We start from the raw sequence: 16,387 nt of genomic DNA, 5'->3' as shown, positions 1-16,387 counted from the left end.
TACCGATGGGGGGTGTACAGGAGGCAGCTGATCTATGATTCCCTCTCATCGGTGTTTCTAACTCTCTATCCCTCTCTCTTCCTCTCTGTAAAAAATCAATGAAATACATTTTAAAAAGAAAAAAAAACGGATGGGAGGCCTGGTTGTTGGAGGGGTCAAGAGGGTCCAGTTGCAGTGTTAGGAGGTAGGGCAGTGTGATGTGTTGGGCAGGAGGGAGCCATGGAGGGCTCATTGGAGCAGTGAGGTGCTGGCTGGAATCGTACAATGCCCACTTGTGCAGCCCACCCGCCCGGTGGCCCACCTTCCCCCTCCCCGCCCCGGCCCGCCTCCCCCCGCCCCTCCCTCGCAGGTTGGGGACATTCGGTTGCTGAGGTCAGGTCTTTGTTTGAAGGACAGATAATTAATCCCACAAAGTAATCCCCAGCGCGCTCTGGCAGATTTATGGAGATCACCTCTGTCCCGGGAACTCTCCTCATCATCTTTCATCCCAGGCAGAGCGAGTGACTTGTTATATCACAGGCCCCACGCCAGCAGGCAGTTCATTTAGGGGAGTTCTCCCTGTGGAGGGAGATGGATCACGCAGGCCTGGGCCTGGCCGGGGCGGGAGGGGCAGAATGGGTATCGTCACACCTCCTTCCCCCGGCCCCTTCATCGTCACCTTTCTCCACCGGGGCCCAGGTTCTTGGAGCGCACCTGTCACAGGCCGCAGGGGCCCAGACCTTGTCCAGTTCAAGCCTCCCAGGTCACAGATGAGGGAGCTGAGACCGGAGCAGTGAGGGAGGCCCCTGTCTCTCAGGCCGGCCCTGTGGCTACTGTACCACAGTCCCTCAACCCACCAACCCCCATCACTGTCTCCCCACCCCATCTGCCCGGAAGCTGCCTCAGATGCAGAAAGCTGTCAAGGTCTGTCACTGGTAGGGGCGCCTCAAAGTCCCCCATGGCAGTCCTGGGAGCCTGTCTCTCAAGGGAGCTTTTGTGGCTGAGGGGAGAGAATGGGGGTTGGCAGGGCAAGGGGGAGGCGGGGGGCGGAGGGGGGGGCAGAGCACTAGTCTTGGAGGCCAGGATAATCTCTTCTAGTCTATTTTTCTGCCTCTCACTTGCTGGGCAGTTTGGGGGACTCTCCTTGTCCCTCTGTGTAACACAGAGAGTTTGAGCTAATTCAATTATTTATAAATATTTATTAGGCACCTCTCATGCACCAGCTCCTGGGGGTATAGCCATGAGCAAGACAGATAAAGTTGTTGCTGTCTCGGAATTTACAGTTAGTGAGGAAGAGTGACAAGGGCTTGCAAGAAGGTATGTGTGTGTGTGTGTGTGTGTGTGAGAGAGAGAGAGAGAGAGAGAGAGAAAGAGAGAGAGAGAGAGAGAGAGAGAGAGAATATGTTGGTCTGAGCTGGGGTGATTGGAGAAAGCCTCTGTGATATGGCCACACTTGAGAGGGGCCTGAGCAGCCTGTGGAGCTTTGGAGAAAGTTCTAAGCAGAGGAAACAGCATGTGCAAAGGCCCTGTGATAAAAAGAAACAGGAAATTAGAAAAACGGTTCGATGAGGCTAGAATGTGGGAGGGAGCAGAGGATTAGGTGCAGGCCCGTAGTCGGCAAACTCGAGCCGAGGTTTGCTGCCCTGTTGACTAATGAGTTTGCCGACCACTGGAATAGGGGCTTAATCACAAGGAACAACAACAGCCTGTAATTATTGGAATCGAGAGCCTAGGTCAGCGGTCGGCAAACTCATTAGTCAACAGAGTGGCAAACCGCAGCTGCAGTTTGCCGACCACTGGTGTAGGCAGTGAGTTCAAAGAGCTGGGCAGGGCCTGGTCATTGAGGTCTAACAGACCAGGACGAGGAGTTGGGATTCTCCCATTTGCACTGGGAAGACGTTAATGATGGAGCCACTTGGTTTGCACCAGGCATTTACAAGCTCCCAGAGAGGTCTGCTGGGTGGAGGCGGGGCTGGAGAGAGGGGGAGAGGACAGGCAGGGGACCAGCAGGAAGGCCCCTGGTGAGCAGGCGGGAGAGAATCCAGGATCTGATCACGCTCTCCCTCTCAGGCTCTGTCCATCTGTCTGCCAGCTGCTCACAGCTCTCCCTCGCCACCCGCCCTTCTCCTTGAGGGGTTGGTTGTTGGTCTGAGGCCCCAATTGCCCCAGCCTCTCGGCCTGCCCCAGTCCTCTTTCCCAGGACGCTCAGGTGAAGCTGCGTCCAGGGCTGGCCTCAGAGTTGCTCTCGGCACACCCCACTACATCCACAGTCCTGCTCCCCCCCGCCCCTTCGGGAGCCCGGGGCAGGCTGCGGGCAGCCCAGAAGTGAAGGGCGGGCAGGTCACCGCCCAGAGACCAGGGGACAGCGTGGCAGTGTCCAGGACCGCCCTCGCCAGCGTGGCAGCCCTTGTCCACAGGAACGGAGCCTGGAGGGCCGGCTCCTCCCCGAGGCTCACGCCCGGCCCTCCGTAATTAAAGCCATAAGTCATCTTCCAACCGGGGAGCCGCGGGCTCGGGCCGCCACAGCTGGCGGTGCTTGGGGCTTCGTGCTGGGAGGGAGAGTGGGCACATCTCCGCAGAGGTGGGTGGGGCTGAGATCAAACATTGCCCTCCGCCCTGGTTTCCACAGAGGTGGTGGTGGGCTCCGAGGCTCCACCTGGGGCAGTGCCAAGAGCTTCGCCACAAACAGAGGGCTCGCTTCCTTTTTCCCATGGATGCTGAGACCTCTTTCCCATGGGTGCTGAGTGTCTCAAGCTTGCAGAACACACCCCAAAAGGTGCTCACTGTCTCCAGTGGGATTCTTTGCTCCCCTTCCAGAAGTGTCTGTTCACAGTGCATGGGGTGGGGTGCCACAGGGTGCCCACCCATTTGGCTATGCGAGGAGTTTCCTGGAGAAACTGCACAAGAGAGCAGGGTCTGTGGGCCTGGCCAGCCCTGCATGGAGAAGTGCCCCAGACCATGCATCGGAAGGGCCCCGGGGGAAGGACCCTGGCCGCTGGCCTGTGGCCTCTCCGTCTCAGAGAAAGGAGTCAGGGCTTTAAAGGATTGGGGCTGCGGATCCTCCTCCCAGGCCAAGAAGTCAAGGACGCCTCCCCTCCTCCTGCTTCCCGCTGGCTCAGCAGAAGTTGCTGCCTGCGGGCGCCAAGGGGACAGGGACGCCTTGGGACACCCCTCCCTGCTGGGCTCACTCATCGCGCATTCTCAACGCCCACTCGCCCTGGGGCGCTGGGCCAGGACCCGGGGATGTCATGGGACTAGCGCTCCAGCTGGGAGGGTGGGGACATTTGGAGGCCGGGCTGCCAGGATGAAATGGGCACTCATGCCACATCCCACACATACATATCCATCCACCCCCCACCCCCCACCCACACACACACACACCACACACATACATATACATCCACCCCTCCACCCCCCCACCCCACCCCCCACACACTCACACACCACCTGTCCAGGACCCTGGCCTTCCTCAGAGAAGCAGGGCAAGGATCACTGGCAAATAGGAAATACTAACTATTTAGAAAAGTACAGAAACCGATATAACATCCACCATGTGCTCACCCTCCCCATAGCATTTGTTGGCATTTCACCGTATTTGCTTCTGATCTTTTCTGATCTCCTTTTCGTTCTTGTATAAGAAATGAAAGTACAGCTATTGTTCAATGCACTTTTCCCTTCATTCTCAGGTGCGTGGTCTCTGAGGACGGAGTAGAAAGGGCTAACGCCTGTAACCCTAACGTGGCTTCGAAGTGGGGTCCCCGGCTTGAACAGGGTCTGGGCGTTGAAGTGACATGAGGGAATCGTTCGTTTTGTTTAGTGTGACGATGGCATGTGTGCGGCATTTCAGAAACCCTTAGAAGAGATGCGGACTGTACTTAGGAATGAGCTGGAATTTGCTCTCACAACTCCAAAAAAAAAAGTTGCGGGAAGGTGGGAGGAGAAGGGGAGATTTTCAAAGAAAATATGGCAAAATGTTGGTGGTTGTTGACTCTGGGTACCGGTACTCCATGGCACTCTTGTCCCTAAGTGGTGTATGCGAGGCATTTTCCATAGTGAAATACTAGCTTAAGTGTGGTCCCCGAAGTTGCCAGGAGACCCACCACTGGTCTGGGGTCCACGTCTGACTGTGGCTCAGACGAGCACCCAGACTTGAGGCTGATCTGTCTGGTGCCAGCTCTGCCTCTAACTCGCTGTGTGATGCTGGCCAGGTCCCCATCCAGGAGGGGAAGATGTTTGAGCCTCATGGATCCTAAGCATCCTTTGTTTTCTATCTCTGGCACCCGACACTTCTAATTCGCATGCTCACAGACCCCATTGAAAGGAAACTGTGGAAGGAGCCCTTCTTACACCTTCAGTTTCCTCCACAGTTTCCTCCCACCATCCTTTGAGAGAGACTTTGTCGAAAGGGTTCTGTGCCTGGTATGTTGGAAAGATGCTGTGCCACAGCATCCTTGTCTTGGTGCAAATCACAACACACATAAGTGTATTAAAGGCTCTGACAAGTCCTGCAGTGAAGACACCAGTTCCGTGTTTCCCCCGTTTGTTTGCCCACGGAACTTTTTTTAAAGTTGGCCTTTTCCATGCCCCATGCATCCGAGTTCTGGGAACCCCTACCCTTCCTGTTTTCCGCTTGGGGGCTCCTGCCCCATAGGCCAAATTTGCCATCTTTTTCTTGTGAACGTGGTGATTCTGACTCATCTTCAGTAGAACGCACGGTTTGTTAATGTTTTCCGTATTGTCCAGTGGGTTTTGTAGTTAAATCTGTAGTTTTTTCCCTCAGTCATTTCGTGGTCAGAAACATCTGCTTTGATGTTACACTGTGAGTCACTGACCAGATGTCAGAAAACCCTCCGACATCAGGATTTTTTTTCTGTTAAGAGGGTTTTCTGCTAAGACAAAGACATTTGAAAAACCGCTGCCCGAGAAAAGCCCCCTCTTTTTAAACAGGGGAGGCCGTGAGGCCCAGAGAGTTTAAGAACTTGCCGGCTGTCTTCCTGACCCCCAGGCAGGTCTCTGTCCTCCCTCCGGGAGCAGGGGCCAGGCCGAGGCGGGCTCCTTCAAGGTCAGTGCTGGGGCCAGTGCTGCTCGCCGGTGGCCAGCTTCTATGAAGATAACTGTGTCTGAGGCTGGCTCCCTGAACCTCGTCCGACCACATCTATTTCTGGGCTGTGGAGCCCTGACGGAGCACAATTTGATTCATAAATTACCCAGCCCAAGGTGTGCATGATGGGCTCTCCTTCACAGATCTGAAAGTCATTCGCTCTGGAACTTGCAGCCCTTGGGCTAGAGGGGCGGGCGCTGAGGGACCGTGGGGATCAGCACTCCGGGAGGGAAGGTGGCCGGGAGGTGGGAGAACTTAGAGTTAGGGAGCACTGCTCTGTGCCAATCATGTGCTCATTGCCTTGCTGAACCCTTCCGACAACACAGGAGGCACCTCCTGTTATCATCTTCATCCCTGTTTGGCAGGCGAGGAAACTGAGGCTCAGCGAAGGGGAGCCACTTCCTAAAGCTGTGAAGCTGGGATTTGAAATTGGGGCTCTCCGATGCCCACATTTCTCCCTCGGGATCATGATGGTGGCAAGATGGGGAACTGAAAAGGTGGCGTTTACAGGAACAGCTGGACTCTGGGGAATAGGATTGAAAGGGAAGGTTCAGGGCTAACAAGCCTCTTCCCACACTGGCATCTCACCCCACCCTGCTCTGAGTCACCACCAGCTTTTCTGTCTGACATGGTGCAGGGCTCAGCACTGCTTAATTCCAGGCAGTGAACCTGAAGGATGGTGAACCTCAACACCCGGTTCACCATCCTGGACACATACCAGTCAGGGCTCAGTACTCCACAGTTTGCATCTGAAGCATTTTCAGACCCCTTATTTCATTGAACCTCAGAATAGCCCAGGGGGCAGGACAAGTGTTCTCGGCCATAAAGAAGAACACTGAGGTTCAGAGAGGCCCACAAGCTCACAAGTGTGAATGCAGTCTGCTGACTCCTTGTAGGTGCTTAGGAGTTCTCCAGTCGTCTTCGTTACACATGTCCTTTGTCCTTTCCCTGGGGGTGACTAGTCACCCCTACAGGTGGTGGGCTCCCAGGGAGCTTTCCTCATGCCCCCCAGCTATGCCTGGTGCAGAGAAGCCCAGGTTGTGGTGGATGGTTGCTGGTGCCCCACTCCCCAAGAAGCCCCATTCTGCAGGCCTGTCTTGGCCACGTCCCACTGCTGGGTCAGCACAGAGGTGCCAGAGGGGGGGCGACACCCCTCCGAGATGACAGGCTGACAGGCAGAGCATCCTTCACCCCCTCCACCCCCGCCACTCTGCGCTTCCTTCTCCTTGGGTGTCTGATCACTGTCCTCTTTGTTTTCCTTAGTGTCTCCCGTCCTCCTCCCCACTTCGCACTCTCTCTCTAGGACAAGGCCTTTCAGATCATCAAATATCAAACGCTTCTTATTCGAGGATTGAGATGGCTTTATCGGGTGCCCATCCATCTCCCGGAGCCCTGACACTCTCTTAAGTGCCGAGCCTCTGGTGAGTTATGGGGGCCGGCCCGGCAGCGGGCAGAGCAGGCGGCCCTCTAGGGAGCACGGCGCACCTCGGCTCCCACCCTTAGCCCCAGGAGGGGCCCGTGGAGGCTGGGCCTGGCTGTTCGGAGCCCACCTGCCCCCGGCCCTGGAGCTGACTATGCTCCAGGCAGGGGAGCCAGTGGGTCCCTAGGGCTCCACAGCCTCTGCTTTTCTCCTCCTCACCTTGCTCCTCTCCCGGCCAGTCTCCAGCCCCCGGGGCCCAGAGAGAACCGGCTCCACACAGGAGAGACCGTGGCAGCCAGAAGGGACATTGGAGACCCGAAAGGCCCAGGTTCCAATCCCAGCCTGGCCACTGAATAACCACATGTCCTTCGATGTGTCATTTCCCGACTGTGCCTCAGTTTCCTCCTCTGGTCAGTGGGGTGCCATGCTGGCCTCACAGAGCACTGTGAGGATGCGGTGATCCCATGAGTATGAAAAAACCTGCAAGTCACTCTGCCAGCGGGCAGAAGCTCGTGTCTTCTCCGGCTCTTGGGAGCAGCCTGGCGTGGAGACTCAGCTTATAGGCTCTGGAGCCGGTCAGCCTGGCCGTGAGTCCTGGTCCTGCCACGTACTGGCAGTGTGACTTCAGGCAAGTCCCTTGGTCTCTGTGCCTCCGTTTTCTCGCCTGTACGATGAGAGTAGCAATATGGAAAAATAAGGATGCCGGCGAGGATGCTGTATATAAAAAATACTGTTTATTCTGGTATTATCATTTTTATCAGTTGCCATGAAGAGTAACTGACTAATGTGTGTGAAGTGCTTAGCGTAGGGGTGTCGAACTCAATCAGAGAAGGGGCCAAAATCTAAAATCCAGCCTAAATCGCGGGCCGAATGGTTTACTGAACAGTCATAAACTGACAATGTCATAAACTGACAGCGGAGTGCAGTGATGACAGCGCGGTGCGGGCCACATTGCAAGGCCTGGTGGGCTGGATTTGGCCCGCGGGCCTTGTGTTTGACACATGTGGCTTAGCGCCTGGCCCAGCGCACAGTGGGCCCACCGGTAGTGGCCCTGGAATCCCCCCTTCCCACTACCATTACCCAACCCCTGTCCTCATCGCCACAGGCCTTCCTGCCTCCGGAGACTTCTCGCTGCTCGGGCAACATCCCAAACTGCTTTCCTGCCACTCGAGGCTCCCGCCTCCTGGCGTCAGTCACTCCTAACACCACATTCTGGAACTCTGTTCCTCCTTTTGGCTCTGCACCTGTGAAGCCATCATCCCCTTCCATCCTTTTGTTCATACGAGTCCTCCCGACAGGACTGCCCTCTCCGTCTCCTTACTCACCCCCAGCCTGCCCCCCAGGCCCAGCTGAAGCAGCCCTCCTGCACCAGCCTCCCCCACCCCACCCTGAGCTGCCCGCTGAAGGGCTGGGCACCTTTGTGGCGCGGGTCCTCTTTCCTCATCCAGACTGGATGCTGCTGGGGAGCGGAGACCTCATCTCACGCTGCTCAGCCTCTCCAGCGCCTTGCAAACTCCCTCAAGCAAACGCCTTCCTTCGTGCTGGCGGCTGTGGCAGTGAGGAGGCAGGAAAGGCCCCTGTCCCCGGAAACCAAGTTCAGCACATTGTCCTTAGCGATGGTGACAGCCCAGGTAGAGGAAGAATTTCTCACTGCAGCGACTTCATTTCCCAATCAGCCTGCATCTAGTTCCAACTTAGAAAACGGAGGCACGGGGCATCAAACCTTGGGAATTTCTTTGCGGTAAAATTTACACAACGAAATTTACCGTTTAAAGCACATGTGTCAAACACAAGGCCCGCGGGCCAAATCCAGCCCGCCAGGCCTTGCAATGTGGCCCGCACCACGCTGTCATCACTGCACTCCGCTGTCAGTTTATGACATTGTCAGTTTATGACTGTTCAGTAAACCATTCGGCCCGCGATTTAGGCTGGATTTTAGATTTTGGCCCCTTCTCTGATTGAGTTCGACACCCCTAGTTTAAAGTGTACAATTCAGTGGTATTAGGTACAGTCATTTGGTTGTACAACCATCACCACCAACTAGTTCTAAAACTTTGGGGATTCTTTAGCGAAGCTTGTATTTATTTTTTATTTTAGTTTTTATAAAATATATTTTGTTAATTTTTTTTTAATTTTTTTTACAGAGAGGAAGGGAGAGAGATAGAGAGTTAGAAACATCGATGAGAGAGAAACATCAATCAGCTGCCTCCTGCACACCCCCCACTGGGGATGTTCCTGCAACCAAGGTACATGCCTTTGATGGATCAAACCTGGAACCCTTGAGTCAGAAGGCCAATGCTCTATCCACTGAGCCAAACCGGTTAGGGCTTGTATTTATTTTTAGCAGAAGTGATCAATGAAGTCAAAAAGGAAAGTTGAAATTATACTAGAACAATTGCTCTCAACCAGGAGTGATTTTTGTCCCATCCCCCCAACCCCCATTTCAGGAACATTTGGGCAATGTGTCGAGGTTTTTGGTTGTCACAAAAAGGGGTACAGGGGTGTTTCTGGCATCTGGCTAGAGGTTAGGGATGCTGCTACACACACCCCAGTGCACAGCTCTGCAGCCAGGGTCGGTAGTGCTGAGGGTGGGAGCTCTGTCCCAGGATCTACCCTCAAAAACTGTCTTTACAATAGAGTCTCAATAGTTCACTCCTACTAGCAGTTCCGTGCTTACACAGATCAGGCAAAAGTAGGTCTACAGTTGTGAGTCCAGGAAACACAGTTTATTCTGGTATTATCGTTTATCAATTTTTGTTTTATTTTCCATACGAACAACTTCTGCCTGGCCCTGTTATTTTTCAACAACAACAACAACAAAATTGTCTTACAGAACTCTGGTATTCTGTGACTCCTTTAAAGAATGTCACGCATTTGTCTTTTCAAGCCACAGACTCCTCTTCTGCAGCATTATTTCCAGTGGCTGACCACATCTCATGTTATAACTTACTTAGCGAATCCCCTAGTGTTGGACGCTTAGCTTGCTCCCGATTTCCCTTATTAAAGGGCGCTGTGCTGAGATGCTCGTAGCTACACTGGTGGGCACATCCGTGGTTTTCCCTTTGGAGAAGTTCCCCCAGCTGCAGAATAAATGTTTTTTGGGAGGTGAGGGAAATTCCGACCTGAGCCACGGCCCCTGGTGATGCCTCGCTGAGCCCTCTGCCGTGTCCTCCGAGGACCAGGGAGGGAGCCAGGCGCTGCTGTGTGAGCGGGCACGGCCTGACCCTGAGCAACCCTCACGTAACAGGCTCTCCTCTCCTCCGCTACTCAGGTTAATGTTTCATAAATTGGAGCCTGTTATTAGCCAATTAATCAGAGTCCAGTTTGTGGTCTTGTTAGGAGAGGCGATCGTTTGTTGGTTGAAGTGAGCTGGATGAAAACCGCCGTCCTGTGAACCGCCTGCAAGACAAGCGGCTGCAATTTCCACCCGCTCGAGGGCCTCGGAGGTTGTCTTTCCCCGACCGGACGGTAATGGCTGTAACTAACCGAGCTGCGCGCTGCACGCACCCGCATCAGCCTGTGTGTGGGAGGTGTCACAGCCCACCTGGAGCTGCTCACTGGCTGACCCCTCCTCGTGGCCCTGGCGCAGTGTGATGTCATAAGCCCCCCCTGTACCAACTGCCCCACAGCCTCATGCCCCAGCCGCAGAATGGCCCAGATGCCCCCGCTTCCGTACAGTGGGTCCATTTGTGGAGCACCTGCTTGGGGGAGCCGGTCCCCGCCCTCTGGGGCTTACATGCTAGTGGTGGGAGAGGACAGTGAGCAAACACATGAACGTGAAAAGAGAGGTGCAGACACGGAAGTGCTTTGAAGGAAATAAAACAGCCACGGAGGAGCGAACCACAGGGTGGCCATGGCACGGCGGGGTGGCTAGGGAGGGCTCCTCTGTGGCGATGATACCTGAGCCGAGACCTGAATGTGGATGAGGCCCCCAGCAAAGCCCTGTAGGGAGAAGGCTCCAGGTGGCTTCAGAGAAGCTTAGGGGAGGGGGTGGGCCTAACCCTCCCCCACCTCCAGGGTCCAGCAGGGGCGGGGGAGGCACAGCCTGAGACCCGGTGTCTCCCCCATTGCGAGCCGCGGTAACCCACACCGCTGGCTGCCATATGCCGGTCACAAAGCCGCTGAATGCAGCCCAGCCCGGGACGCCGGCCCCTTTTGTCAGCAGGCAGCTAAGTGACAATTTTTAATTCATAAGATCTCTCCCAAAGCCCGTGTCTCGGACGGGCTCCCAATCTTCATTATACGGCGATACAGTTCTCCGCCCGACACAATTACACGGCTGCCCTGGACATTGATCGCGGCTTAGGCTGCACACACAGCTGTTCCGTTTCCCCCCCTCCCCGCCCCCGGCAGCGGGGAAAGGAACATCCCCGGGCCTCCGGTGGGATGCAAACTCTTCAGTTCGGTGAGAGCTGAGCTGAAGTCCTTGCTCCACCCCTCACCGCCGGGAGGACCCAGTGCCGGTCACTCTCTGTGCCTTCATTTCTTCTTCTGGAAAATGGGGGTAACAGGACCCCTCTCATAGGAGTTTTGTGAAAAGTGCAAAACACCTCACCAGGCGCCATACACGTTGGCTGTTGTGGGGGAGCCCTCACGGCTCATTCCGGATGACACAGGCCACAGTGCGGACTGCCCTATCTGATTGCTCTCCTCACAAAGCAGGCAGATCAGGGGAAGAAGCCGTGGGGACCAGAACACCCGCCACCTCTGTCAGGCACCCCGGACCCCACCTGATCCACTCACGGCCCGGGGGGGGGGGGGCTGTCACCCACCCTTCACCGAGGAGGAGTGGGGCTCAGGAGGATAGAGGTTTGCAGGGGGTCTCCCAGCTTAGAAGTGGCAGAGCTGTCATTGGCACCTGGGTCTGTGTTCAGTACATGAGTCTGTGCACGGGCGCTGGTCTTCCCTCGGGTGTGGATGAGACAGGTGCGTAGACTCCAGGCAGCATCCGTGGCTAACAGAGAGCCCACCTGAGGGAAGGGGTGCAAATCCCAGTTCTGCTCACTGCCCTGCGGCCGGGGGGTCCCTGACTCTGGGCCTGGGGAGGTCCAGGTGAGGGATCAGGGTCCCCCAGGGCATCTCACCCCGCCTCCTGCCTCCCTTGCAGGGGTCCTCAAACTTTTTAAAGTGGGGGCCAGATCACGGTCCCTCAGAGAGCTGGAGGGCCGGACTATAGGAACTACTAATTCCTACTGTAACACCTCGGCTGCGCTCACTGCCCAAAAAACCTGGCGGGCAGGATCAGACTCCTCTGCGGGCCGCATGTGGCCCGCGGGCTGTAGTTTGAAGACCCCTGCTTCAGGGCCTTGCATTTGAGCGGATGAGGGCCTGGCCCAGAAGCCCAACTAGGTCCTGAGGTCTTTGCAAGCTCTTCTTTCGTGTCCCCACAGCCCCAGCACCAGGCCAGGCCCACAGGGTGCCCACCCAGTGTGTGCTCACTGCCCTTCCTAACCGCCGTCCAAGGGGAGCAGAGCTTCAGGCCACCCAACAAATGTGTAACGAGCACTGTGGTGGGTGCCACAGGGAGAGACGTGGGAGCCCCCAGCCCTCTCCTCAGAAGTGGCAGAGCTGTCGTTGGCACCGGGCATGAGAACCAGGCGAGCCCCAGAGCCCCAGGCAGTGCTGAGGGTGCCGAGCTGGGCTGGGAGCACTGGGAGCGGGCACAGTTTCCAGGATCGGCTTCCTGAGCCGGCGGCATTGGCGGTGATGATAAGAACGGGAAGGACCGGGGCGGGAGCCCTGGGTTTTTCTCTAACTCTGAGGGCAGAGCGAGCGGCCGCTGTCAGCCCAGCGGAGCAGACAAAGCAATTGAAAGTCATCAGCCTGTGTTCCCACACGCACCACCAGCCACTCACTCACCTGCTTCTCGCACAGACCTGTGCTCGGCTGTGGGTCAAGATGCTGCGGGCGAGATAACAAGGGGACAAGATGTAGAACTGATGAGATTTGGCAGGGGCCAGGGGGGAGGGGAGCCTGGGGGAGGGGAGCGCCTGCCAGCCTCACAGGGACCAGAAGGTGGGAGGGTGAGCTCCCCAGGGGGCTCCCTGATCCCCAAGTCTGACCCCATCTACCCACCCGCACCCCCATCCAGGATCCTCCTCCCACTTCCTCCGCTCTGCCTTTGACCGGCTATCTGTGCCTCACAGAAGCCCTCTGCCTGACTCTGCTGCGCCCTCTAGCTGCCACTCCACCTCTTCTTGCTTTTACATCAAACTCTGGGCAGTAGCACTTGAACCCCTGTCCCCACTTCTGTTCCTCACCGGTCCTCCTATCTGCAGTCTGACCTAGCTGCTGTGTTCTCATCAATGAGAGAAAGAAGGCTGGCCCCCCTGGGCCACTTTTCATGCTTTTGCAGACTTGATCCACACCCTCTTTTCTGCACAGCTGAAGAGGGCTTGGTGCCTAAAGCTTCCAGAGGCAGTGGCTGCCCCCAAGAGAACCAGCGGGCTGTAATGGCCTGCTTCTTCCCTGGGTGTCGGCCTTCAGTCACCAGTTCCCAGAAGAACTTTGGGGCACTCAAGGTGCAGCCCCTTCCCCCCCAGAAACCCTCCCCTACTAGGTATATCCACACACACCTAGGACAGCACCTGTCGATCCGAGGGAAGCAGCTGCCCTTCTGCTCAGCCGTGGGGGCCGAACAGGTGAAAGGCGTGCCTAGTGCGCCTCCCCCCAACACCCCCAGTCCCTCTGGGACCTGGATAAGAATGTCGGGAGGCCAGAGGGCTGCCATGGGGGTATCAGCTTCTAGAATAACAGAGAAACGTGTGTGGGTGGCTGCCAAGCTCACCGCCCCCAGGGAAGAGAGGATAGTAAGAGGTGGTGACTAGGAAAGGGAACGAGGAAGTGCCGACCCCCTCTGAGGGGTGAGTGACACAGGCAGCAGAGGCCAGAGCCCTGGATGCGCTGCCCTACAGAGGTCTGAAGGTTTGGTACTTGGCCTTGGCCTCAGGGCTGCCAACTTGGGCACATGGACCTTTGGTTGTGAGGCAAGAAGATGGGGTTGACTCGGAGCTCCCACTGAGCAGACAGCTCTAGGCACAGGCTTCTGGGGTGGAGGTAAGGTGGGGGCGGGGTGAAGAGGTGACCACATGTTGAAAGCTCCCTATGTGCCAGGCACAGTACTAACTCATTTAATCTTCACAGAAACACACTAAATATTAGTAACTCTTGCTGCCCCCATGTTACAGACCAGGAAACTGAGGCCCAGCTGTGTTAGGTGACTTGACCAAGGTCCCCAGCCAGCAAGTAGCAGAGCTGTGGTCTGAACCCATTCGGTCTGCCTCCAGAGGGCATAATCTTAACCACCTCTCTACTCCACTCTGTGCTGCTTTTCTCCAGGGGCCTTAGCTCAGCAAGTACTTCTACGTTCAATGGTGTGATTACATCATGAACGTTGATGTGGACCCTGAGTCTGGAGGCGTGAACCTTGCCTGCTTTCCTGTACTGATTCTCCCGCTCCTTGCACAGAGTAGGTGCTGAGTATGAATTCACATGAAGGAGTGAGCTAATCAGTCAGACTTCGAATGAGACCTGCTCTTGGCCCTCCCTGTGAAGGGAGGAAGCAGGGCTCGCCTCCTGCCCCTACCCCAGCCAGCATCCCCGTAGGTGCTGATGTTGCCATGGCGACGGTAGGACCATTCGAGCCTGTGCCTCATTCAGGTGGCCTTGTCAACTCCCTGGGTGTAACCCTTTCTGGCTGTTGGTCCTGCAGATGATTCTTACTTAGCAGGAGGTTAGGGGTGAGCTTCACACAGAGATGTGTGAACAGGACGTGTGTGTGTGTGTGTGTGTGTGTGTGTGTGTGTGTGTGTTTCGGGGAGGGTCCTCAAGTTTGAATGAGTGCCCCCTGGGGGATATTTGCCTGCAGGTTTGTTGGAGAAGGTGCCTAGGTCAGAGGAGGGGTGTTTTATGTCCTGGGACAGACTCTGGGTTTGGGATGGGTTATGTGGCCATCAATGGGGGGAAGGTGTTGGGCGGGGGGCGGCGGGGTCCCAGTTGAGAGGACCAAGGTAGGCAACCCTATTGTCCAAACTGAGAACCAAGCACATTGTTCGGCAAGGGCCTTCTGGTATGTGGATGATTTATAGGGAAAATCTTGCAAAGGTAAAAATGGAATCGCATTCAGTTAAACATTTGATAGGTTCCTTTATTGGGAAGAATAAATTTATATGCAAATCTGGAATGACGGGATGCTGGAAGTAGGAGCTGGAGTGGGGGTGCTCATGCCTGCAGGGGGCCTGGGCAGCAGAAGGCTCCGAGGCCTTGCCTCTGGGCAGCCTTTCAGCGTGGCATTTAGGGGCTCAGAGGAGCCGGCCCCAAAGGGCCCTGCAATGTCTGTGCTTCACCTCCTCAGAACCGATCACCTTGTGATGTGAGTGCTCGGTTGAGGGCGGCTCCCCCACTTGAATGTGGCCCTGATACTTTTTGTAAGAGCTCGGCAACTGCTTGTTGCATGGATGGCTGATGATGAGCAGATGAAGCATGCATCCCCTTGTTCCCCAGCAGCAGAATTCCCAGCTAAAGAAACTTCTTGTGTTCTTGCGTGTGCAAGACTCCTGGCAGCCCTGTCCTTGGGGATGAAGGTCCCCAGGTCTCTCCATGGCCACAGGAGGAAGCTGTAGACAAGGGGGAGGCTGGCGTGCTGTCCCCTCCCAGGCCTGGCCCCACATCCGAGGCCCCAAAGCCCACAGGCTGAGAGTGACATGAGACCTGAATGGGCTCCGCAGGCATCAGCAGCCTCTCCCCAGTTGGGCCAACCTCCGCGGCAGGGATGGGGGAGGAGGGGCGCGGGGGCGAGCAGGCCTCCAGCCACCAAACAGGTGAAAGCTGACCAGCATACGGTTGGCCAAGAACAGCCTCTGTCCTAAGGCCTGACGTTAGAAGAGGAAATTGTCTCCCCTCTGCCTTTTCCCCATTTCATTCCAGGGATGATACGATCTCCTCCTGTGCAGTCCCTTTACTGCTGGGCAGAGGGAGGAACAGGAAGATATGGCAGCTTCCATGGGTGACCCCTGTATCCCCCTGTATGTGTGGAAGGCCTGGGATCAGTTCCCTCTTGTGGAATCAGTATCTACCCACTCGCTTTCCCAGTTCTGTCTGTCATCCAGGGCCCAGCTCAAACCACACTTACTGAGTGCTCGTTTTGTGCCACAAGCTGTTCCAAGCTAATACACACACACACACACACACACACACACACTGGAGGCCTGGTGCATGAATTCCTGCACGGGTGGCGTCCCTCTGGGTGGCCTGCAAGGATCAGGCCAAAACTCGCAGTCAATGCCACCTGTGGCTTCTACCTGCCACTCCCGCTCATCCCGGCACCACTGTGCCTGCTGCGGACTTTTGACCAATCAGTCCCGATTGGGAGAGGCTCACACTGCCACAGCAGTGCTCGCCAGCCATGTGCTCTGCGTCTGGTGCCCTCCCAAGGGGAGTGGCCTGCAGGATCGGGCTGAATCCGGCTCTCCGACATCCCCCAAGAAGTCCCAGATTGTGAGAGGGCACAGGCCAGGCCGAAGGACCCCACCAGTGAATGATCAATCAGACCAGGGAGGGACCATGGGAGGGCTCCAGGGCACGTCTGGCCCATTTTGCTCAGTCTGGATGGGCAGGACCACAGCAGCAAGCTAACCTACTGGTTGGAGCATCTGCCCCCTGGTGGTCAGTGCACGTCATAGCGAGCGGTTGAGCGGCCTTAGCATATCATTAGCATATTACACTTAGACTGGTTGTTCAGTTGTTCTGCCATTCGGTCTATTTGCATATTACCCTTTTATTATATAGGAGATATATAAACATTCATTTAATTCTCATAACCTTATGAGATAGACCCAATATTATCCCCATTTCACAGATAAAGAAACACAGAGGGGTGAGATCAGTTG

General features: G+C 56.0%; 1 protein-coding gene across 1 annotated transcript in view; it reads left to right on the top strand.

Moving 5' to 3' along the window:
- The window catches only part of LOC311632903 (cadherin-23-like), a 299,605-nt gene that overhangs the window by 182,252 nt on the left and 100,966 nt on the right, over positions 1-16,387 (top strand). The window lies entirely within an intron of this gene.

The sequence above is a fragment of the Pipistrellus hanaki genome, assembly GCF_964339955.1.
Source record: "Pipistrellus hanaki genome assembly, chromosome: 14".
Taxonomy (NCBI): domain Eukaryota; kingdom Metazoa; phylum Chordata; class Mammalia; order Chiroptera; family Vespertilionidae; genus Pipistrellus; species Pipistrellus hanaki.
Note: the sequence above shows the minus strand (reverse complement) of the source record. Positions and strands in the feature narration are given on the sequence as shown.